The sequence below is a fragment of the Camelus bactrianus genome, chromosome X, assembly GCF_048773025.1.
Source record: "Camelus bactrianus isolate YW-2024 breed Bactrian camel chromosome X, ASM4877302v1, whole genome shotgun sequence".
Classification (NCBI taxonomy): domain Eukaryota; kingdom Metazoa; phylum Chordata; class Mammalia; order Artiodactyla; family Camelidae; genus Camelus; species Camelus bactrianus.
In genome coordinates, this window is record NC_133575.1 from 78,027,008 (window position 1) to 78,052,254 (window position 25,247).

The 25,247-nt window shown below is 37.6% G+C and overlaps 1 pseudogene; it reads right to left on the reverse strand.

Moving 5' to 3' along the window:
* Positions 1-14,598: 14,598 nt before the first annotated feature.
* Positions 14,599-16,957, reverse strand: LOC105065946 (importin subunit beta-1 pseudogene; annotated as a pseudogene).
* Positions 16,958-25,247: the final 8,290 nt, after the last annotated feature.

The window sequence follows — 25,247 nt, forward strand, 5'->3', positions numbered from 1 at the left end:
TTTTGTTTGCCTTGATGATCTGTTTGTCTTTTGAAACCAAGCTTCTTTAGCACCTCACCTGGAAGGCTGAACAGACCCCCTTTGCTACTGGAGTTGGCTACCACCTTCTCTACACTACTTCTATTTTAAAAAAATGTATTGCAATGTATTATATTCAAATGTAAGAGAAAGTCTAAGGCATGATGTTTAAGAACTCAGGTTTTGAAGTCAGATAGAACTGAGTTTGAATTATCAATCAATCACTTACTGGCAACTTTACACTGAATAATCACTATATTGCTCTAATCTTTGATTTCCTCATTTGTAACTTGGAGATAATAACACATCCTCTGTAAGGGATTTTTAAGAATTAAACAAGAAAAAGGAAGCCATACACAGTATAGGGTTTTGATGCCAGTTCTGCCACTTTGTTTTGTGAACTTGGACAAGCCATTCAGCATCTCAGAGCTTCATTTTTCTAATCTTCAAATGAGAGTGATAGTATCATTTTGATGGAGTTTCTGTGAGAATTACAAATAATGTATACAATGTGCCTGGAACATTGTAGGCTTTGTGTATATTCTTGTCAAATTGAATTTAGTTAGCAATTAAAGCTTTTAAAAAGTGAATGAAGATTCCTCAGAAAACTAAGAATAGACTTACCCTGTGATCCAGCAATCCCACTCCTGGGCATATATCCAGAAGGAACCCTAATTCAAAAAGACGCTTGCACCCCAATGTTCATAGCAGCATTATATGCAATAGCTAAGACATGGAAACAACCTAGATGTCCATCAACAGATGACTGGATAAAGAAGGTGTGGTATATTTATACAATGAAATACTACTCAGCCATAAAAAATAATAAAATAATGCCATTTGCAGCAACATGGATGGGCCTGGAGATCGTCATTCTAAGTGAAGCAAGCCAGAAAGAGAAAGAAAAATACCATATGATATCACTCATATGTGGAATATTAAAAAAAAAAGAAAAAAAATGACACTAAGAACTCATCTACAAAACGGAAACAGATTTGCAGACACAGTAAAACAATCATATGGTTACTGGGGGGAAAGAGGGTGGGAACGGATAAATTTGGGAGTTTGAAATTTGCAAATACTAACTACTATATACAAAAATAGATTAAAAAATTTCTTCTGTATCGCACAGGGAACTATATTCAATATCTTATAATAACCTATAATGAAAAAGAATATGAAAGCAAATACATGTATGTATATGCATGACTAGGATAATATGCTGTACGACAGAGATTGACACATTGTAACTGTCTATAATTCAATTAAAAAAAAAAGTGAAGTTCGTTGCCTTTTGAAACCAAAAGCTCCTTGCCACTGGAGGTGTTCATAGTAGATGGCAATATACCGGAGGCATGGCAGAGCAATTCCTGCAGTGGCATAGAGTGGCTTCCCAAACTTTGATCAATGGATCAGATGCCCCATCCCCATCAAGTCTAATTTAATAATCTGGGATGAGAACCACCAATCTAGGTGACCACTATATCCCCTCCAACTCAAAGGTTAATGATTCTGTAAATCAGAGTTCAGTTCACAAGTCATACACTTGGTTAGTTCCATCAAATAGCTCCCCTCCGCATCTTCCCTACCCCAGCTTCCACTATTTGCACCCAAATGTATTATTAAATGGTTTCTAAACTACAGTAAATCTGAGAAAAATTATTTGAATTCATATTCTCTTACTTATTTGTCCATTAAACTTAAGTAAAGTCAAGCTATTAAGATATATCCTAGAATCATAATTTCTTAGTATGTCAGAGAATTAGTTGGCATTCTTTCACATTTTCCCATGATTAAATGTGCTTACTTTTTACTTGCTGTTATGTTGCCACTATCAAAGTTTTTCTGAGGCAGCTTCTAAAATCTGAAATTGCAGAATTTGAAGTTGTCAAACTAAACCACAATGTAACAAGTTTAGAAGGTAAGAGCATATATGTCATATGACCTTGGGCAAGAGCCACTTTCCTGCTGCCTGTCAACTCTTTTATCTGCGAAATTGCAAGAGGAAAATGGTAAAAGGGAACTTACTACTTGTAAAGCGTTTTAAATATGAGTAAGTGTTACCATCTATTTTCCGGTTTTCATTAATTGTGATATTCTAGATCATTCTGTTCTGAATGATATTTAGCATCTGGATTCATCTTTTATTTTTAAAGATTTGCATTTTTTTTCCTTTTTAGAGGGCTTAAATAACAAGGGAGTTTAATCCATAGTAGAAATTTACTTGTACTTAATGCATAAAAAACATATGGAGGAAATACTCTTTAGGAATCTGGAAAAACGGAGAGGGAAGTCAAACGAGATGGAATTATTCTGGGAAAAGAAATTCTTTGTCCAACAAGATGGAAATTTTCATTGAAAATATTGAGGGGAAAAGCTGAAGTTTTGAATACTTCTACTTGGGAAAGTGTTTTAGAAATTCTTCCAGTTCTTATGTATTTTGGGTATCATGACTCCTTACCAATTTTTCTTTTCTTTTCCTTTTAACATGGACATGTATGCACCAATTATGACAATGCATACCTTATCAGGCCTTAGAGAGTCTATTTTGAAGGATTTCAAAGCACAATTACAAAAAACATCTCTTTATGTTACCTTTTACGGTCTTAGTAAAAAAGTATTTGAGGATCAAGAAATATTGAGGTTTTAAAAAGAGCTATAAACACACTGCTTTTTATTGTAACTAACAAATGTTAGCTTTTTATAACTCTTCCAACTCTTATTTCTTTCCACTTTAATTTTTAGTATTTCTTCGTCCCATAGGAAAGAGACTCTTGGTTAAACTCTGACAATGTCTACCTGTCTTCTCATTCTTCCTGCATTATTTAGTTGCAGAGGGCAGATAAAATTAAACAAGGTTAAGAGAGATAATCTCCTGCTAAAAGTAACTAATTCGGTATCATTTCTCATTAAGCTAAGAATTGAATGAAACAGTAAATCAGAATTTTTCTACACTGCGGAAGCAGCACTTCATTTTAACTGAATGTCAGATCGTTAAAGGTAACAAAGATGGAGTATACGCAGAAGCACTTGCGAAAGAGTTATGATTCTGTTCTAATTATACCAATTTATTTTTTTAATGAAAGTATTCTCATGTAATTATTTTGATAAATTCTCTTCAAACTCTCCTCCTTCTTTGCTCCACAGTTAGTATCCCGCTGGTAGCTAGTGTAGGCAGTTGCCAGAATTATCTTTATAGTCAGTCAATAAAAAGTTCATAATTTCACAAGTGACCACATTAAGGATGAGCACATAGCCAGATCTCTGGAGGAGTTAGGCTAGTTGCTTGGCTTTCAAGTTGTTTGACCAATAAGAAGTTGCAAACTGCACATTCATAAAATTCTGTACATACATGGAAGCCTTCTGACTGCTCTGTGATGCTGGATTTTGATTACCTAAACATTACACTCCTGCTCTTTGAGTTAGTTGGTTGAAGTCTATTTTTTTGAGAGGCTTACTTAGCTGAAGTACTCACCACGTCACTTAATGTTTTGTTTTCTAAAGATAAAATTTATTTGTTTATGCATTTAAGTGTTTCTGAAACTCATATGACTTATGGCTATTTAAGCTTCTAAAAGGTTCTGCTGCCAGAAAAGAAATATCACCTTGAATCAACAGAATATTCTTTTGTTTAGTGTCTTGCCCAGTGCTCTCAAAAACCATGGATAGCCAGGTCCATATTCCTATTTTAGCATCATATCCATAAAATAATCATGGGGCATTTTTGTTATAATTTTTGCTGAAATCAAAATACATGTGAGCAATGCATGTTTTTGACAATCTTAATTCCAGAGAAACCCTTTCCTTCAGAGCTTTTTCAAGTGCCTATGGTTCCATTGGTAAGCAAGTCAAGAATTTATCATATACTTTACTTGCAGAACAGTGGGACTTCAGGCATATTTCTTGAAATTATAGTCTCCCTTAAGGTTTTATTTTATTTTGGGGCCAATGTGCCAGTTATGTGATAACTATTAGAAAGTATTCGGTGGGGATATAGCTCAGTGGCAGAGCACATGCTCAGCATACACAAGGCCCTGGATCCAATCCCCAGTACCTCCATTTAAAAAAATAAAAAAAAATAAAAATTTAAAAAAAAGAAAGTACTGTCCATATCCTTTGTTTTCTATGTCCGTGAGTCTGTTTTTGGTTTGTAAATAGAATTTGTATCATTTTCTTAAGTGTAGGTACTGGGGATTGAACCCAGGACCTGCTAATCATGCACTCTACCACCGACCTATACCCATACCGTCCCCCAACACAGACGTGATTTGTTCTCATGGAGATTCAGTCTGTTAGACTGGCCCATGCTCATGAAACACTCAGCCATTATTTTAGATTAAGATAAGTGTTAGCAGACTCATACTAGGTAGAAGTTGAGGATGAAATCACAGAAATGCATAGGAAAATTCTTCTACCATTTTCATTTTCAATATTCCAAGTAGTGGACTGAGCAGATGTCTGGACTTTGGGAAACTGGATGGCAACAAATAGTATCCAGGTGTCTGAAGGTCATTAACAAGGGTTTACATAATATCGATCTTTTATTGGGGAATAAAAGTAATAGCTCTATTCTTAAGGAATGCCACCCATGTATTTTAGTAAAAGCAGTAGATTAAATGTAAGTGAATATTTGGAGATGCCTCGTCTCCTCTTAAGGCCTTAAGTTCTTTACAAGCAGTACCATGTGTACTCTGGCTCCCATTTTGCAAGACAGTTCCTTGTACACTGTAGACACACAACACATAATTGATGGATTGAAATTTAAAAATACTGAGTGACAGAAGAAGAGAAGAAAGTTCTTGAGGCTACTCTAAGCACAAGAAAATAGATCTGAGAATCACTGTAGACCTTTTAAGCTAATAGCAAGTAGCCTTCTCCTGGGTGACAAGATAAAGAACACACTATTTTTACTGGAAGAGGGGTGTGTGTGTGTGTGTGTTTGTACATGCACATGCTTTATAGACTAAGAATCTCTTTATTTTTTCTGTGAAGCTGTCAGCTTTAAATTTTGCCAATCTCGGCAACAGTTCTCACACAGCTGTATCTGCTTCCTATTTGCAAGGTGTAAAGAGGAAAAAAAAAAAAAAACCACAAAATTTTGTTTTGAAACCTAAATGGAAGAGGTGATTACTAAAGTGTCTTTTTTAATTTTTAATGAGTAAGAAGTTATGTATTCTTGTCCTACCAAAGGGCAAACAATTTTAGTCACACTGTGGCCACATTACGTATGTACATCAACATTTATCCTGGGAGTACTAGCACCAACCCTTGTAACTATTTTTCCCTTTCCCACGCTCACACTGTGATGTCCAAATCAGAATTTGCACAAAGGAGAGGGAAACGAATCACTAAACAGGGGTTATTGGCCCTAAAGTTTGATGCAGTGCTTCAGGAATTTGAGAGTATCTCAGGCTAGCTACTGACATCTCACAAGGTTCGGAATTTAACAACACACACCCTCACACACATTTACATGCACACATGCACACATGGACACACAGAGAAAACAGTCTAGAGGAGAACCTTCATGAAGGCAGGGGGTTTGTTTTTGAGATTTTTTTTCACCAATTTTATTGAGACATAATTGACATAGATCATTGCATAAGTTTAAGATGAATAGCATGATGGTTTGATTTACATATATTGTGAAATGATTACCACCATAAGTTTAGTTAACATCTCTCATCTCATATAGATACAAGAAAGAAAAGAAAGAAAATCTCCTTGTGATGAAAACTCTTAGGATGTACTCTCTTAACATCTTTTTTGTATATCATACAGCAGTTTAACCATAGTCATGTTGTATGTTACATCCTTAGTACTTATTTATTTTAAAACTGGAAGTTTGTACCTTTTGACTACCTTCTTCCAATTTCCCCACCTCCTATTCCACCTGACCCCCTCACCCACCTCTAGTAACCACAAATTTGAGCTCTTTTTTATGAATTTGGGGTGCATGTCTTTGTTTCTATGTTAATTCCATGTACAAAGGAAATTATACAGTATTTCTCTTTATCTGACTTATTTTACTTAACATAATGCCCTCCAGGTCCATTTACTTCACCACATATGGTAGCATTTCCTCGTTTTTTTTAATGGCTAAATAATACTTGTATATAAGGAATGCTACCCATGTATTTTTGTAAAAGCAGTAGATTAAATGTAAATGAATATTTGGAGATGCCTCATCTCCTCTCAAGGTCTTAAGTTCTTTACAAGCAGTACCATGTCACATCTTCTTTATCCATTCATCCATCAGTGGACACTTAGGTTGCTTCCATGTCTTGGCTGTTGTAAACAATGCTGCTATGAACATGGGGCACAAGTATCCTTTTGAATTAGTGTTTGTTTCCTTTGGATATATTTCCAGAAGTGGGATTTCTGGATGGTATGGTAGTTCTACTATTGATTTTTTGAGGAAATTTTATTATTTTCCATAGTGGCTATACCAGTTTACAATCTCAACCAGCTGAATAAGGCTCCTTTTTTTCTCCACATCCACACTAACATTTGTTATATCTTATCTTTTTGATGATGGCTATGTACCATCCAAGACAACCAGGTTGAGGATGATGATCCTTCCTGACATGGGTCCTACCTTACTTCTCTCCTAATGCTATAAGGAAGGACTTTGCTGATACAGAGAATCAACCAGGGTACCATTGGACTGGGGGGAGAACTTGGTAGGGCATCAATTCAGGATTCTGAAATCCACTTTACTCTGACTCAGGAAAAACCAGTTCTCTAAAAGTTGTTACAAAGAGTGACCAACTTGCCAGTGCCTTGCTGAGCTGGAGGTTTCCAACTCTGCCACTTGATTTCCCACGTGCTCAAGAGACTGTCCTAGGAACCCTCCTACACTGTTGGTGGGCATGTACTTTGGTGCAGCCATTATGGGAAACGGTTTGAAGGTTCCTCAAAAAACTAAAAACAGACTTACCCTATGATCCAGCAATCCCACTCCTGGCCTACATCCAGAGGAAATTCTAATTTGAAAAAATTCATGCACTCCAATGTTCATAACAGCACTATTTACAATAGCCAAGACATGGAAACAACCTAAATGTCCATCGACAGAGGACTGGATAAAGAAGCTGTGGTATATTTATACAATGGAAAACTACTCAGCCATAAAAAAGAATAAAACAATGCCGTTTGCAGCAACATAGGTGGATCTGGAGATGGTCATTTTAAGTGAAGTAAGCCAGAGAGAGAAAGAAAAATACCGTACAATATCACTCATTTGTGGAATCTAAAAAAAAAAAGAAAAGAAAAAGAAGATGTTAATGAACTTATCTATAAAACAGAAATAGACTCACAGACGTAGAAAACAAACTTATGGTTACTGGGGGTAAAGAGGGTGCGAAGGGATTAATTGGGAGTTCAAGATTTACAAATATTAACTACTATATAAAATAGATAAAAAACCAAATTTCTTCTGTATAACACAGAGAACTATATTCAATATCTTGTAATAACCTTTAATGAGAAAAGAATATGAAAACAAATATATGTATGTATATGCATGACTGGGACATTATGTTGTACATCAGAAATTGACACATTGTAACTGACTATACTTCAATTAAAAAAGAAAAAAGAGAGAGGCATCCTTAGACTACAGCCCTCGGGTATGTGGCACAGTGGCTGGTATAGGTAGTACTCTCGCCTTCCTTGCCATTGAAGGGGTTTTCAGGCAAAGTTAGGAGGAAGAGCATTTCTTCTGCCAAATGGCCTTCCCTTTATTCTCCTTAGTAGCAATAGGAAATTCTAGGCAGATGTGTAGGGGAAAAGGCCATCTAAACCTCCACGTGCAACAGAAATGCAATTTCTCTGCTTCCCAATGAAGTTTACTCATTATTGAGTCAGTTCTGTTTGTGACCCCACTGGATTTTAACTCGTATACATGAGCAACAACAACAGTAAGGACAAAGGATCCTCCTCAAGTCACTGTAAAACCAGGCATAGGAATAAGCTTTACCAGTGAGTAAATGCACTTACATGTCTATGCTGAGGTGTGCCCACACATCTTTGAAGCCTTTCACCGTAAATCACATTCACAAGTTCCATCTCTGTCTGCAGCATGCATATGGAGTTGCTACACTACCGCTGGACTTGGAATACAAATTTGTTCTTGTGGATGTTATCATAGTACACAGAGGTTATTCTGTGACCGACAGGAAAGGAAGCATGCTAAAAGCACATGAGCTGTCAAATTGGTGAACTTGCCATGAACTGGAACATCAGAAATGCACTGACTGCAGTGAGAAAAGAGCATTTCGAATTGTGTTTCTTTTCTATTACAAGTAACATTGCGTAGATTTGGAAGAGTGGGACGACAGGAAATGATTTTGGCAATGAGACCAGATAATCTCTAATGTCTCTTTCAGCCTGAAAATTCTCCAGGCCAAGAAGAACTATTAACACAAAGGCTGTCTGGTGCCAGGAGTGTGATGCAGCCAGGTGGAGGGAAATAGAGAAGGGTGCTACTTGAGGAAAACTGGAGAGTGTATTCCCCTCCAAAAAGTATTTGTATTTGTATCAAAACATAATGAAACGAAACAAAAGTCTCTGCTACCCTCCTCCAGAAACATAAAAAAATCTCCAGGCAAAATTCAACCCTTGGACTACCAATTTTCAATTTCCCCCAAATCTTACTCTATTTTTCTTTCAAAATTCAGATGAGATGTCAAAGTTAAAAGCTCACTGCTTTATCACTGGGAGCTATCTGTTTCTCTTGGGGTTTTTTTTTTTCTTAGAAAGATAGCCATATATAAAAAATACATATATTGCATTATAAAATATATGTTATATATTACATCATATAGTTTATGTATACCAGGCTTATATATTATATGTATAAAATGTAAACTTTTGCAAAGCTATTGCAAAGGTGCATTTGAAAGTTTCTCATTATTTCTATGCAGTTACAGATTTTTCAGTTTTGTCAAGGTATTTGTTTTCAATGACTTAATTTTCTTGGACTTTCCTTTATGTATCATTATCATGTAGCAGACTGATATTATGATTGTTCACCAAGAAACTCAGAACAATTTGGGAGTGAAAGCTAAGGATAGCAGCAAAAAGGAAGGTGGGCTACATGATAGAAAGCAGAGGGCTAGGCTCCATTAAAAAAAAGAATAAAAAAGGATGTGGGTATAGCTCAGTGGTAGAGTGCGTGCTTAGCATGCCCAAGGTCCCAGGTTCAATCCCCTATACCTGCAACTTTAAAAAAAAAAAATTGAAAAAAGAAAGCAGAAGGCTAGCGATCACTAGAAGGCGGAGTTGGTGGAGGGGGCGTGGTCCGTGGCAGCCACCGAGAGATTCCACTCTCTGGGAGGGAAGAAGATACAGATTTCAAGGAATTCAGTTTACATCACATGCCCTTTGGCTTTCTCTTTCCCTTTCTTACTTCTTACAAGCAGTAAGAAGAGGAAGTCTCTGCAAGGGAGTTCTCCAGAGTCTCACCACGGATCTTCCATTTCTTGAAATGCTTTTAAATTAAGTCAAGAATTTATTCTGCATGATGCCTGAACTCCTCTCTTTACTCAAAGAGATGGTCTATTAAGAACAGTTTGGGCACAGTGGGAGGAAGTTGGACTGCAGCTCCCTCGGCTCCCCATTAATGGATAAATTGAATGCTTCCGTTTGGGGTAAGACGGGGAGTAGCTGGCATCTTTTGTTAGAAATACATTTAATTGAAAGATCTTTCAAATGACTGTATTTCGGTTCTTTGTGTGCACACTGAGTGCCCGGTATTCTGTAGAGTCCCATGTCACTCCAGAGTAACATGCAATTGTGTGTGACTCCTGTACCTCTCTGCCGTCTCCTTTGTGACGTATGCACCGAAAGGGGCTCTGAGGGGGAATTAGAGAAGCTGATGGTCAGCAAGCAGGATGCATTCACACTATCTAGACAAATGAGAGTGAGGGCAAAGGTCAATTACAGAGCACTTGCATTGAACTAAAAGTCATTTGTTAGGCAATCGAGGAACCTTTGCCTACAAGTTTCTATTAAGGCCTGAGCAGAAGCTTTGTGAATTTAGACAGTGCTTTATGCATGCTTTATCTTGCTGTCAGACAGAAATTTTTTCAACATAAAAATTCAATCCTAAGGCGCTCCAAAGCTCCAACCTCACAGCTCAAGTCCAGGTTTTATTATTTTTTTAAGAAGCAGTTTTATATATCATCAGTGTTAATGAAAACATTATGTTCAATTCTTAAGTTGAATTGCAGATTTGAAATACGAAGTTCTGAGAACCATATGCTCATGTTCAAAACTGATGTCTTTGGAGCGGTGACTATTCAGGGCATGGAAATGTATAGAGGTAAATGTGCATTTGAATGTGCAGGTTAGACTTTATCATTAAGGCTGATTATTTATAGAAGCAGAGAAAGTGGAGAGCTGTCAAAATGGTTTTAAATAAAACAAACAGGCAACTGCAAAAAGGTATGGTTTGCAGCAGGAATACTTGCCATAATCAAGATCCTTTATCTTTCGTAGAAAGAGCTGGCCGTGGCTACCCCTGCAAGCAAAGCACTTTGGAGCAGCTGGACAAAATGCTGGAGGAGAGATGCAGCTGGGTCCTTCCTCTCCGGAGAGTAAGATGGATCCCTTGAAGGTAGACTCAGCTGGTTGAGAAACCCCCAATGACTAGCAGGCTTGGTTCTCCCAGTTAACCATACAGTATTTTTCCGAAATCATATTTTCAATAGCCTTGAAAAATATGAACTTTCTAAAGTGCTGGCAAATAAAATAATCTGCTCCTAGAAAGGAGCAGTAAATGACTTTGACATCTAGATTAAACATATTGCTAAACATTTTTTTTAAGTGATGATGATTTGTGCAGTAGAGAGTAGTGCAGTGTTCTGGTTACGATGAATCTAGGCTCTGCCGCTTCTTAGCCATATGGATTTGTGCAGTGTCTTAATTTCATTGAGCTTCAGTTTCTTCATCTCTGAAACAGTAATTAAGGGCATCTTAGTTTATTTTTAGTGAAACATTTATTTACAAAGGACCAGGCTTGTCCTCATGCTTAGAGAAAATGTCCTCCATATATTTGCTGCCAGTGATAAATTGCATGCTCTGTCATTGGCAAGCTGGAGACCCAGGAGAACTAGTGATGTAATTCCGTCTGAGTCCGAAGGCCTGAGAACTAGGGGAGCTGATGGTGTAGATCCCAGTCTGCGGGCCAGAGAAGAGAAGAGGAGATGTGCCAGCTCAATCAGTGAGGTAGGAAAAAAAGGGGTAGATTCCACTTTCCTCTGCCTTTTATTCTATTCAGGCCCTATTCAGTGGGTTGGATGTGGTCCACCCACATCAGGGAGGGCAATCTACTTTACTGAGTACACCAGTTGAAATGCTAATCTCATCAAAAACACCCTCACAGCCACACCCAGAAATAGTGTTTAATCTGGGCTCCCTGTGGCCAGCCAAGTTGACACATGAACCATCGCAGCTTGTACAGTTCCATGTCAGTCTGTGATGTGTAGATCTCTGTTACCACCACTGCAATCAAGAAACAAGACTGTCCCATTGCCCCAAAGATCTCCCTCATGCTGCTCCTTTATAGTGACACTTCACCCTCCTCCATCTCATTTCAAACTCTTGGAAAGCAGTAATCTGTTTTTCATCTCTATAATTTTGACATGAATATTCTCATTTTGAGAATCTTGTATAAATGGAATCACAAAGTATATGATGTTTCAAGGTTGGTTTTTGTTTTTTTTTTTCACATAGCATAATACCCTTTGGATTCATCCAGGCTGTTGTGTGTATCAATAGTCTGTCCCTTTTTATGGCTGAGTAGTATTCCATGGTATGGATGTGCTACAGTTCATTTAACTATTCACACACTAAAGCATATCTACATTGTGTCTAGTTTTCAGTGATTACAAATACAGATGCTGTGAATAATGGTATACAGGTTTTTGTCCAGAAGTAAGTTTTCATTTCTCTGGGATAAATGACCAGGAGTGCAATTACTGGTATGGTAGTTGCATGCTTAGCTTTTTAAGAAATTGCTGAACTTTCCCAGACTGGATGTCACACTTTACAGTCCCACCTTGTGGTCTCTTGATTGACTGTTATTTTTTCCCTTGAGTCCTAAGTTTCCTAGTTGTCCGTTTTCTTTTTCTCCACCTTTCAGAATCTTACGTTTGTTTTACATATAATGTCCAAGGCTCACTAGTTGTACTTAGCAGGAAGAATAGGGAAAAATACATATACTCCATCTTCCCAGAAGCTGAAGTCTTCTCTGTTTTCTTGTTTTTTAAAAAAAATTTTATGCCACCTTTTTTAAAAACATTTTTTGGGGAGCAGTGAGGAAGTAATTAAGTTTACTTATTTTTTTAATTTCTTTTTTTTAAAGGAGATACTGGGGAATAAGCCCAGGACCTCATGCATGGTAAGCACGTGTTCTAGCACTAAGCTACACCCTCCCCCCATTTTCTTTTGATGAACACAAAAATCTCATTTTACCTTTCAAAGTTAAATGAAATTTCAAACTAGATTAACTCATGATTAAAACAACCACCACAACAACACTGAGGCAAATTTCTGTTTTGCTTTCAAGCTAGTACACTAACCTCCTTCCTTCACCACTCTCCACTTCATGGAGACTCATTGTCCCCATACATTTTCAGAGTTTTGACAGTTTTACATTTCTAATCCCCCTGCTCTTATTTCCAGCCATATCTCCACTTCCTGGTTGAGCTGTTCTTTTGATACTTGTGACCTATTATGAACCAAAACATCAAAATCAGTGTCAGTTTATTGGCCTGTTTTTTTTTAGAACAAAGATGTCCAATTTCAGATAAGTTTGGATACACCTCAGATAAGCATCCACACTCTTAATCAATGCTTAGTTGAATGAGCCTTCAACAAGCTTTGGAGGCCTGCCCATCACAAGAGATTTGCTTTTATCAGTATTTGGCCTGATTCAAACTAACCTACTCACCTTTTTGCTTTGTGAAAAAATGGATCAGTTGGGAAGCATCGGGCTGGAAATGGGTGCCTGGGCCTGTCAAATATAGTTCGGGAGTATTTTAACACAAATATCATTAACTGAATATTATTATAAAAGACTATTAGATGAAGTTCAATTTTAGCATAGATCTACATGAAGGAGAAGATTGCCTTTTCCCTCTTCTTTAGGAGAGGGATAAATGTGTATTTTTCCTAAAATTTGCTTTTCCTGTGGGAAGCTTGAGATCATTATATTAATATTGAACTGCAGTGGAAAAATGAACCCTTTTTTGAGTGTTCCTTTCATCATAAGAGGTGTCATTATACACACACATCATTTATGCACATATTTTTGGTTGTTTTGTGGTTAATTGTTTTAAAGCACTGAAAGAAAACAATACTACATTGTAGACAATAGATAAAAGACAATAGAAAGTCAAACAATTTCCAAATGGCTCATTTATTGGATTTTGTTTGATCATTAAATTTATCTTCATTTCATAGATCAAAATAGTTACTTAAGCTTTGCTGTATTTTTACATATTTATTTTTATTGTAAATTTTTTTGTCACCTCCTTGGCATCATTTTTTATGGGGGGTAGATATTGAGATTGCCATATGAAGTGTCAAGAGGGAGCTTTTTCTTTGCACTGCCACTTTCAACCATTTAAATTTTGGTTTCTTTAGGTTGTGGGGTTTTTTTGGCTTTGCTTTGTTTCATTTTGTTTTTGTCTTAGAAGTTTAGATTTTTATTCTGACCATTTGCTAGGATTTTCCTTAAAATATGATAATAACTAAAACCAACCAATCAAAAAGCTAAAAAGTGTCTTTATTTCTTTTCTTTTTCTTTTTCTTTTTCTTTTACATCTCCTGCAGTCCATCAGTTGACAGAATTTCAGTTAGTTTTATGAAATGCACCATTTACCACCCCCACTCTGTCCCACTTTTTTTAAGGAAAAAGATAAATTTCTATGACTTAAAGTTGAGAATGCAGATACAGCTTCATTCATCCACAGTTAGGTTGCAGAGTATTCCTTACCTCCTTTTAGCCTGAATGTGTACAGTGCTGCGTGGCAAACGTACACCAGCCCAGGCTCCATTATCATCATCAGTAGCATAGGTTCAAGCTGCTTTTTACGACAAAGTACAACTGCTGATCCCAATCTCTCCTCTCTGGAAAAACCGGTCATTCCACTCAGCAACACTGAAACACAAACTGTAGCATTCCCTGGGAAGAAATAACTTCCATTTCTTTTCCTTCAGGTTGCCCTTCCCCTTTCCCTTCGTCTTCCCCTCCTCCCACCCCCATCTCCCTCCTCCACCACCTCCAATTAAGTAAACCCGTTAGTTTTCTCTTTTCCAAAATGGCTACTCTAATGGTTTTCTCTGAAGTCGGTGTTTATGTAGCTAACCAACAGTCTCATTGCTGATAGCTGCTCCTTCTGTGGTAGGATTTTCAGTGTAGTGTGTTTTCAGCATCTGTGCACACTCCTTACTTCTATGTTTTTTAAAAGACTGCACATTTCCAGGGATGATCTTAGGTATCATCCCCACCACTACAGACTGTCCTGGTTCTTCGATTTCCTTAGGTATTTTGCTGTCCATCAAACAGTGTTATATTTTACTAGTTTTGAATTTCTGTTCCTCAGTTAACACTTCAAGAATCATCAGCCTAGATGCTACTAATTTCAGCACGTTCTTTACAAATGCTGTAAAGAAGTTCCTTATTGGCTCAGCAGCACCAGTGCGTATATTCTTCAGATGATTCTCAAGTCTAGCAATGTGATCAAAGAAAGCTAGATTAACTCTACTCTTGGTTTCATCAGCAGTACCCCTGGGTATGCATTACCCTTAGATCCTTGTCTCTTTAATCCTTGTCAATTACAGAATAGGCTTCCAAGCAGCCTTCCCTTAGCTCATTCAGATCATCTACCATGTCACACTCTGATTTGTTCACCTGGGATTGGCAGTTTTGCTCAAGCATGTTCAATAGTGCCTCTAGGTATTTGTTAAACTCTTCACCAATAACAAGGGCAATATCACCAAACACTTGCAGAATCTGTGGCTTCACAGACCTATGGGCATTCTCATTCCCCAAGTTCTTTGTCAACAAAAAGCAAGATACTGGATTTCAAGGTGTGACATAAGCCATCCACTTATTGTACAGTCTCCAATAAAACCTTGAACTCAGGATAATTTTTCAACAAACTACTCATACTCAGCAGAATTTAGAGGCCTCTATATACTTTAGGAATTCACCAACCAAAATTTCCTCTAATGTGCTAACTGCCATCAGGTCATCCTCTTGCATCCTCCATATCCAACTGTGCTTTGGAAAATCCCTAACAGGGAGACCATCATCTCATCTTGATGCTGCACTTTTCAGAAAATGTTTTGAAGAGTTATGTACAGTAAAGACTGAAGGTCACTGAATTGGATCTTCTCAGAAGTGCTTTTCTATGTGACTGCATCTCTACTGATACACTTTTTGTAGTTAGAGCTGCCAGCATCAATTTTTGAACTGAAGGGTAATAGTGCTTGGTACTATTTTTTAAAGTTCTCATCAAAGCTTCATGTGCAGCACTTCCCACATTATTCTGGTGGCCATCATGCCTGCCTGTGATCTCTAGGAGCTTCTGAAATATGAGGATAAGCAGTAAGTAGCTGTTTTACCCTGATCATCACTTATGAAGTTTCATAAGCAGCTTCAACTAGATTGCAAAAAACTCAGCACACTTTTGATGCCATTCTTGGTTCAGCACTCAGGCCTTCTCTCAAATATTCTAACAAGGGAACCAAGTAGACATCACTGATGGCAGCTTCATGGAGCAACTGACAAAATCTGCCCCTAGGCTATATACTTGACTATCAAATAACTTACACAGGAGTTCTTTGATTAATTATATTAAGATAGGCATTGCCTGTATAACTAGGAGTTTGAGCTTATTGGATTTCTTTTCTTCCAAGATACAGGCAAAAGCTATCACAGTGGTATCCACAGTGGTATCCTGGTATCACTAATCAGGGTTCTTGATCCATTCTTTACGAGAGGGAAGGACAGGTGGGACAATGTTATCTTCACATCAGGTGGCCAGGAGCATCATTTTCATCATCATTCCCTAGTGTCTGTATGAGAATTGGAACCTCAATTGTAGTGTTCCCTTAGCATAGATCTTGCTGTGTGATCTGGGGCCTTCTTTATCCTGCTGCCTCTTATGCTTCAATGGCCAACTCTATTTTGTCATCACACACATTGGACCAGAATTTTATTCCTTATAGGGCCACTTCATCAAAGTCATTGTGTTAATCACAAAAGAGCAGGACTTGTATGTGTCTCCACGTATTGATAATACAAGGACATTTTCTTCACCAGATTCTGTAATGTAGTCATTAATACCTTATTATCTTGATAATAGGTTGCTTCATAGACTATATGGAAAAGAAATTGCCTTTCAGATTTTTTGTCAAAGTTTCCTTTAAAGAACTCCTGTATTTCAAGAGTGTCTTAGTACCACTAACTTTACTATTATAATCTTTTTTCCTCTTCCCTAGGATTATGGCAGTCAGAATCTCATGGGATTGATCCCGTAGCTGCTCTGTGTGAATATCTTAGCAGACATAACAAATTGTATCCAATGTCGACTCTTTCATGTGCTCCATGGTGTTGGAGTTTGTGACATTGGTTACCAGCTGAAGACAGAATCCTGACCACTGGTTTACTGGGATCTCTGCACAAACAACATCAGCCATCATGGTAAGGGAGAGCTAAGCTAGTAGGTTTCTGTGCCCAAAGTCTGCAAAACGGTTCTTGGCTTCTTGGTCAAATATTAGCATTAATGGAAAGCCATTCTGCCTTGATGTTGTGGATCATTAGATGGCAAAGAGTTCTTGATCTGTAGAGCAGCTGCAACCCTGACAGTCTGGCTGTTTCCTGAATTTATGGCACTCTGGACATTTCCAGAAGGACCTTTGGCAAGTTTCACCACCCCACACTCCAGAAACTTCTACTTAGTTCTGGAGTTCATATTTCAAGCAGAGGTGGAGACATAGTTTCCTCAAGGCTGAGATCAGCTCCAAAGTAAAGGTGGTGGCAGTTGTTTCTCTTCAGGTGATGCTTGCTTCTCAGGTGACAGCTCTGACTGGTGATAGGGGTTGGGAGTTGAGTGGCACTGGAGGGTTTGAAGGGGGCCAGAATCACCACAAGTTCATTCATCTGTTCCTTCTTTATAATGCTCCAGCATCCTTTCCTTCCCACTCCCTCCTTCCCACTTTCCTTCTTTGCTATTGGCAGTGGCAGTTGCTTCTCTGGTGGGGGTGATGGAGAAAACTTAGAGGCAGCTCAGAGCACAGCTGGAGCTTGGTTGGCAAGGAGAGAAAGGAGAAAGGGAGGCAGTGAATGAATGGAAGCCAGGAAGGAGGGAAAACTTTGCTATACTTTAGATTATAGAAACTAAAAGCTAAATCATAAACACCAGAGGTCATTAAAATGACTTATACTATTTGTGGGAGGGTGTGCATGAATCTCAGGAATCAGTTCCTTGTTTTGGCCAAGTGCTCGAATAGGTAATGATATCTTAGAGCCCCAGTGATTTCCTTAAAGAAAGTTACATTAGAAAAGAACTTATAACCTGCCATTCACCCACAATTTCTTCATCCCAGCTCATGTAGAAGTATCAAACTTTCATTATTGATTATGTGCTTTGGGATTCAGACTGGTGAAAGGAACTTTAAAAAACTGCTATTTATATGGTACTAAAGGACCATACATTAGACTTTGCAGCCAAAATTGGACAAATGCACAACCCCAGCATCAGCAGTGTCATCTGCAATATACGGAAGTAAAAGGGCTGACTGGTTCTTTGCCAGATAGTAGACTCACCCAGCATAGCCCTGCAAGACAGGGATAGTAACTATATGCATCAAAATGTCATGTTAGTATGCACTTCAAATAAGGTTCAAGGTTACAAGGGCAGAAGAACTCTAGGAGCAAGAAGAAAACAATTTTAGTTTGCTTTCAAACTGTCAAAATTAAGTGACTAGTCATTCCTGTGTAGCAGTTTGGTACAGTCATATGGGAATGGGAATAATCTATCTTGGAAGGTTTGTACTGAGAAGGAGAGAAGAACAAAGACTTTCTGCAAAAGTTGTCCAATTTGTAGTTGTAGCAAATGGTGGCAGAGAAGTTATATTTACTTAGCATCATAGACATGCAAATTGTGCTTCCTAGCCTTGGCAAGAAGGTTTGCAGAGCTGATGAGTGCTTTCCACAAGGTAGTCTTTCATTAAATATTAGTGGATTTGATTTGTACCATCTGCCCCATATTTTCACGGAGTGCCCAGCTGTCTTTCTCTGGAAAGTCACAAACTAAACATGAAGTACGCAGTCCGAAAGTATTAATTACTCCATTACTGTGACTCCCAACTCGGTATCTCCTGTATAGTAAGTATTTCTGAAAACCTGCTTTAAAATTCTTAAATGAAATTTGTACCTACTATAACCTACTGATACACACTACTAGAGACAAAAATAATCCTATACAGTAACATGAAGAATAAATGAAAGGAAAGTAACATACTAAAATATGTATTTTTATATGCAAATGCACAGGCAAAACCAAGCAAGAAGACATAATACAATAGTCAGATGCTTGTAACTGTAGGTAAAATAACAGCTACCAATGTTGACTTTGTATCTACCCAATGATCAAATACTCAAGTATTATGTGTCAGTGCTGTTTTTGACATGATATCCCCAAATGATGATAAATGCTCACTAAGTTTCAAACAAAACAAAGAAAAATATTTCCTCAAATTATGGTGTATAAAAAGAATTTTCAACTACATCAATGTGTTTTGGGTCATTTAAAAGTCACCCAACAAATATTTATAGAGCACTCACTGTGTGCCAGACACTGTCCTAGGGACTTGGAATACAGCAGTGAATGAAACAGGCAAGTATCTCTGGTCTCATGGAGCTTACAGACTTGGGAGTGGGGTGGGAAGGAGATAGACAATAAACATGGTAAGCACATTAAATAGTATGTTATGAGGTAGTAAATTCCTTGGGAAAAAAATTGAGCAAGGTAACTGCATTGGGACTGCTGGGGAGTGGTAGGCGGTTGGGATTTGAAATAGGAGTGGTTGTGGTAGGCCTTATCGAGAAGGTGATATCTGCACAGAACCTGGAAGGTGTTTAGGGAGTTAACCATGCATATGTCTGGTGAAAAGCATTCCAGGCAGAGAGAACAGCCAGTGCAGAGCCTCTAGTGAGAGTACATGCCTGGTGTTTTCAAGGCACAGCAACAAGGTCAATATAGCTAAAGCTAAATGAGTGAAGAGGAAAGTAGCAGGACGTGAGGTCCAGAGAGTTATTGACAGGAGGGAATATCATATGGGGGTTTGGAGGCCACTCTGAGAATTTCAGATTTCATTCTGAGTAAGGTGGGAAGCCATTGCAGGGTTTCGAGCAGAAGAATGACATGATGTCTGACTTAGATGCTATGTTGGGTATAGTCTGATGGGAAATAGGTGGGTGGATGGAAGGGGAAGGGAGGGGAGGAGGGAAAGAGTGGAATCAAGGAGTCCAGTTGAGAGGATATTGTAGTAATCCAGGCAAGAAATGATTGTGACTAGACCAGGGTTTCAGCTCTAGAGATGGCGAAAAGAGGTTAGATTTTGGGTAAGATTTAAAGATCCAAGTGGATTTCTTGATGAAGTAGATCTGGAGTATGAGATAAAGAGAGGGAAGAGGAGTGATTTTCAACTTTTCAGCCTGAACTTCTAGATGGTAAAATTTGCCATTTACTGAGAAGGGAAAGACTGCAGCTTTTGTAGTGCGGTGGAAGAGGGATACTGAGTTCAGTTTTGAAGATGTTGAGTTTGAAATGTCTATTAGACTTCCATGTGGAGTGTTGATAGGCAATTGGATATACAAGTATGGTATTCAGAAGAGATGTCTGAGCTAAAGTTAAAAGCTTGAGAGTCAGCCACATAGATGGGACTTAAAGTCATTTTATTGGATGAGCTCACCATCACTAAGAATGAAAAGGGGACCTGCCCATTTGGCATAATACCTGGCTTCCACAGACAGCATCTTCAACTCCGTAAATAGGAGTCAAAGGAAACCCACACAAATCTTCAAAAATAATTATTCTTCTCCTCTAAAAGGAATTAAGAGTGTGCTAAAATTACTCTTTTTCAGATCTTTTCAGGATTTCTATCCCATCGTCAGAGTTCAGCAGGGGGCCTGACTATTAGAAATGACATTCAGCTTCTCTAGATGTTCTTAACACCATCAATGGCTTAAGAGTGAAACCTCACACTGGGACTAAGACACTGCTTCCTCTAGACATTTTACCCTCCATAATCAGGAATCAGGTTGGGTTCTGAACTCTGGAAGTAACACCTGGCTTTCTCAGTAATCCTCAGTTCCATAGACATGGTCATTCACTAGGCCTTGTTATTACTAATAAGTTCATCTCTTCTAAAATCTCAGTATTATTATAATCACTCATTTACATATTCTCACAACTCTCATGTCATGGAACAGTTTTTCTTTCAGTAGAGGATTATGTCACATGTTGCAGGGTGTCTAACATTCCTAGTTTCTGTTCACTAAATGTCAGTAGGGCCCTCCCCCAATCATTATGACAACAAAAATGTCCCTATGTATTTCTAGATGCCCCATGGGGAAGCCATACCTTCTTTGTTGAGAGTCACTGCTCTATTTTAGGCAAAATATCAGAGTTGCCAAAGTGCTGAATGAGACAGCATTCTTTTACCCAGAATACCATTAAAATTTCCAGAATTTTCCCTTCTGGCTGTCAAGATCTATAAAGAGATTTCCATTTTTACATTTTAATTGTGGCAATTCTCTCAAATAACCGATAAGATTACCACTAGGTATTTTCAGACTTAGCTCTTCCATTTTTAAAAAGGGAATACCATTTTCTGGAGTATCTCTTAGATATTTATGCTGGAACAATGAAAAATCTAGGTAATATACTTGAGCTCTTTAGAATATTAAGACATCACCTAACTTTTATCGATAATTTTTCTGAGACAAAACTGAAAAATACACTGGGTGTAGATAAGAAGGAAGATGTGTACATGGTGATTTTATTAAGTTCATTAAAAAACAAAACAAAACAAACAAACAAACAAAAAAACTCCAAACATTTCCTATCTAAAGAATAGCTCTACTGCAGAAATACTTTCCAGTCTCATTTGGAAGCAGAATATAATCATCATACACATTGGTAGTTTAAGAGTCTCCAAGAGCATTTGCCACAAGTTGCTGAATGAGTTTTGACCAGATTTAGGTAAGCATTTTGCAGAAGGCACAGCTTTCTGACTAATTTTGAGTGCTCACAGAAACAGAATTGACATCACCTTAAACCCAAAGTGCTATCATCATCAGCATCTTAATATTTCTTGAGTGCCCATTGGGTGCCTAGTACTGTGCTAAATTTTAAAGAAGTATTTTCACAGTCTTTACAGATTATAATCTCACAGCTGAGACATTCACTTAAATTTTTAAAAATTCATCCCTCTGTGCCATCATGAAAGGTAGCAGAATTTTGGCTTTATAGTAAGAAGTGTTAAATAGGTATAATGAAAGGACCCCTGGGCACAGATCTACTGCTGCCAACTAAGAAAACTTACTACAGGATATCTGCTTGAATGAACCCCTGGTCCTTGGAGTCAGAGAAAGATCTTTATGATCATTAAATTGGATTGACAGACACTGCCTTGGGACAATGGCAGGGGTTTCTGCTGCGCACCTGCAGATCACAACGTAGTTAGAAGTGAATATTCTTATACAGATATCCTTTTCAAAATCTGACACTGTATTTGCATAATAGACATGTGTAGTTAATTAAAGGAAAAAAAAAGGAAGATTTAATCCAGTTGTGAAGTAATTCCCCCATCCAACTCTATGACTGTGTGGTGCAGGAAAAGGTTATTTCGGAGCAGCTTCAGAGTCAGATGGTTATATAAGCTGCACCCCAACATTTTGGCTTCGATCTCAGTGCATTTTGAAAGGCCGAATGCAAAGTCTGACTGCTGGCAAGTCTTAATATTCCTGCCAGTAAATACTGCTGAATCTCTCAAGCAGCAATGTGTTATTTTGATCCCTTTCCACTGCCCCTCGATTCTTCTCTGTCCTCTGGCACTAAAAGATAATCACTTCTGGGAGCAATTACTCCACCTAGAGATTTTCTTTAAATTCACTGCATTTGTTATGACAAGATGTGCAACTCAAAATAATAATAATAAAAAAAAAATAATAATAATAATAAATGAAAACAGTCTTGATTTACATGGCAGATGAGATAGAGTATAGACTGAATAGATGTAAAAAACACCATCATCTCTGACCTGACGTGAACACCCTTTTTCTCAGTTGTTAATCTTCACTATGAATCTCTCTGGATTCTGGGTAGCACAGCTACATGAGCTATGTCTTTTGAATACAGAGTTACTTCCTTTCCACATGTTATGCCATCCTTGAACTGTCTTCAGTCATCCCTTTCTTTTATGAAAGAATTTCACTGTGATGGCTTTTTGCCTTCTTTGCCACAACCTGCAAAAACATGAGCACCTGGTGGAATTTTCTTCAATAACCGCCAAACATGTGGCTTATAGACTAAATGTTTGCATCTACCCAAAATTCATATGTTAAAACCTAATTCCAATGTGATCTTATTAGGAGGCAGAGCCTCTGGAAAGTGATTCGTTCCCAAGGATGTAGCCCTCATGATTGGGATTAGTGCTCTTATAAAAGAGAACCCCAGAGAGCTCCCTTGCACCTTCCACCCTGCCAGGGTATCAGAGAAAAGATGAACTATGAACCAGGAGGTAGATCTTCACTAGACCCTAATCTGTTGGCACCTTGATCTTGAAATTCAGAACTCCAGAACTGTGAGAAATACATTTCCGTTGTTTATAAGCCACCCAGAATACGGTATTCTGTTACAGCCCCAACTGGACTAAGACATATATGGATTCCAAGTTCTGTCTAACGTGATGCAGACAGTTATTTTCTGTATTACTAATGTGTGTTTTCATATGGCAACCTTCTCCTCTTTCAAATGCAAAAGCTATCTGAAGAATGTATTTAGTTTACCTCATCCCAGAGTCCACACTTACTTTATTTATCCCTGATGCAGAAAGCTACACAGAGATTGAGCACCTGGGTGCATGTTAGGAGAATGCTTGGGAGATGATCCACACTCGAACAGTTTGAAGTATTGTTTGATTAAGAGGAGCATCTGATTCAGTCACCTTAGTAATTAGTAGACACACTTGGAAACCCATGATCATTCTGTATCCGAAATAAAATTTGCTTAAAAAGGCTGACTTTTCTTCTAACTCCTCCTGAAGGGGAATTTGCTTCCCAAAACAGGATACTGTTAGAATGTGGGATGCAGAGTAAAAGTGGGTTAAGGATGAGGGAGCTAGTAAGAATGAAAACAGTATGACATTCTTGAATGAAATATGTGATAAAGCCAGAGATTTCAGTTAAGCCGACAGAGTGTCAGATAAATCAAGCAAAATGAAACCTGGCAACATTACAAATATCTTTTCAGCATTTCAGCGTGGAAAGAGACATGTGTAAGTACATTTATAGTATTCATTCATAGTTATGCATGTGGCAGATTTGCTGATGTTATCTTTATCTTTTTCTCACTTAATTTTTTTTTCATTGTATTGAGAACACTTAACGTGTGATCTACTCTCTCAACAAACTTTTGTGCACAATACAGTATTGTTAACTACAGGCACAATGTTGTACAATTGATATCTGATAAGCTCTAGAACTTACTCATCTTGCACAACTGAAACATTATACCTGTTGCTTAGTGAATCCCTATTTCCTGCTCCTCCCAGTCCCTGGCAACCATTCTACCTCCTCTGTGCTTCTATGCGTTTGACTCTTAGATACCTCTTATAAGTGGAATCATTTGTCCTTCTGTGACTGGCTTATTTAAATTGGCCTAATGTCCTCCAGGTTCATTTGTGTTGTCTCATGGGGCAGCATTTCCTTCTTTTTTAAGACTACATTGCTTCTCATTGTTTATATATACCATAGTTTCTCTTTTTCTCTGCTTTTTAAAAATGTTATTTTTTATTGAAGTATAGTTGATTTACAATGTTGTTTTCAGGTGTATAGCAAAACAATTCAATTATACACATACAAACATATATATGTATATTTTCAGATTCTTTTCCATTATATGTTATTACAAGAAATTGAATATAGTCCCTACGATATACATATACTACATTTTCTTTATCTATCAGTCGGTCAATGGACATTTATGTTGCTTCTATATCTTGGCTATTGTGAATAATGTTGACATTATCTTCAAAAGATTATTAATAGTTTTCCAGGATAGCAGTTGGGAATAGGGCCTTATTTTAAAGGCAAACATCTTAACACTTGGTGACTTCCCACCTTAATTGTTCCATAAGGTTTTCTACTTCTTGTGGTTCCTAAAATATTCAGTATGGAAGAAAATGATATATCTAGCCAAGTGAGAAGTATAAGGTCTGATCCATCCAGCCAGCCAGCTAACCAACCAGCCAACTAGACATTGAACAAATATGCATTAAGTATCTGCTATATGTTAAAATACCATCAAAGTATAAAGGTGAATCAGTCATTGACTCCATACTCAAGAAACTGACAAATAGAGCCAGCAAAATATGGAAAGTAAGCTAGAATAAAAATTATAAACTAAGGAGAAAGGGGAATGCATGTATGTTAATTATAAAAATAAATAGAATTTCTGTAATTGAACTTCAAGGGTGGCTCTGGGCTTCCTGGAAGCCAGAACAAAATAAGTTACAAAGGTATGAAAAGTAGGATTCATATCAAATCTGTATCAATTCCTCAAGAGAGACAAAGTTTCCCATGGTGCTAAATTCTATCATGTAATTCATTTACTGGTGCAAGGAAAAATAAATACCTTTAAGGCAAAAGCAGAATCCCTCTCTCTCTCTTTTTTTTTAACAGAAGCTGAAAGGTAATATACAAAGGGTAACAATGTGAAGGGGAATTGTTAGAGAGATTAAGTCACAGTGGTTGAAACAGTTTTCTGTGGTCTCAATAATAGAAGTATGGTACTTAGAAAATTGATTCAGGATACCAGTCTCTGGACTGGTGATAATGCATGGTTCTGTTTTTATTGGTACATGACAAATACGAAAAATAAGGAAAATATATTAATTTTTTTTAAACAAAGCTTAATTTTGTA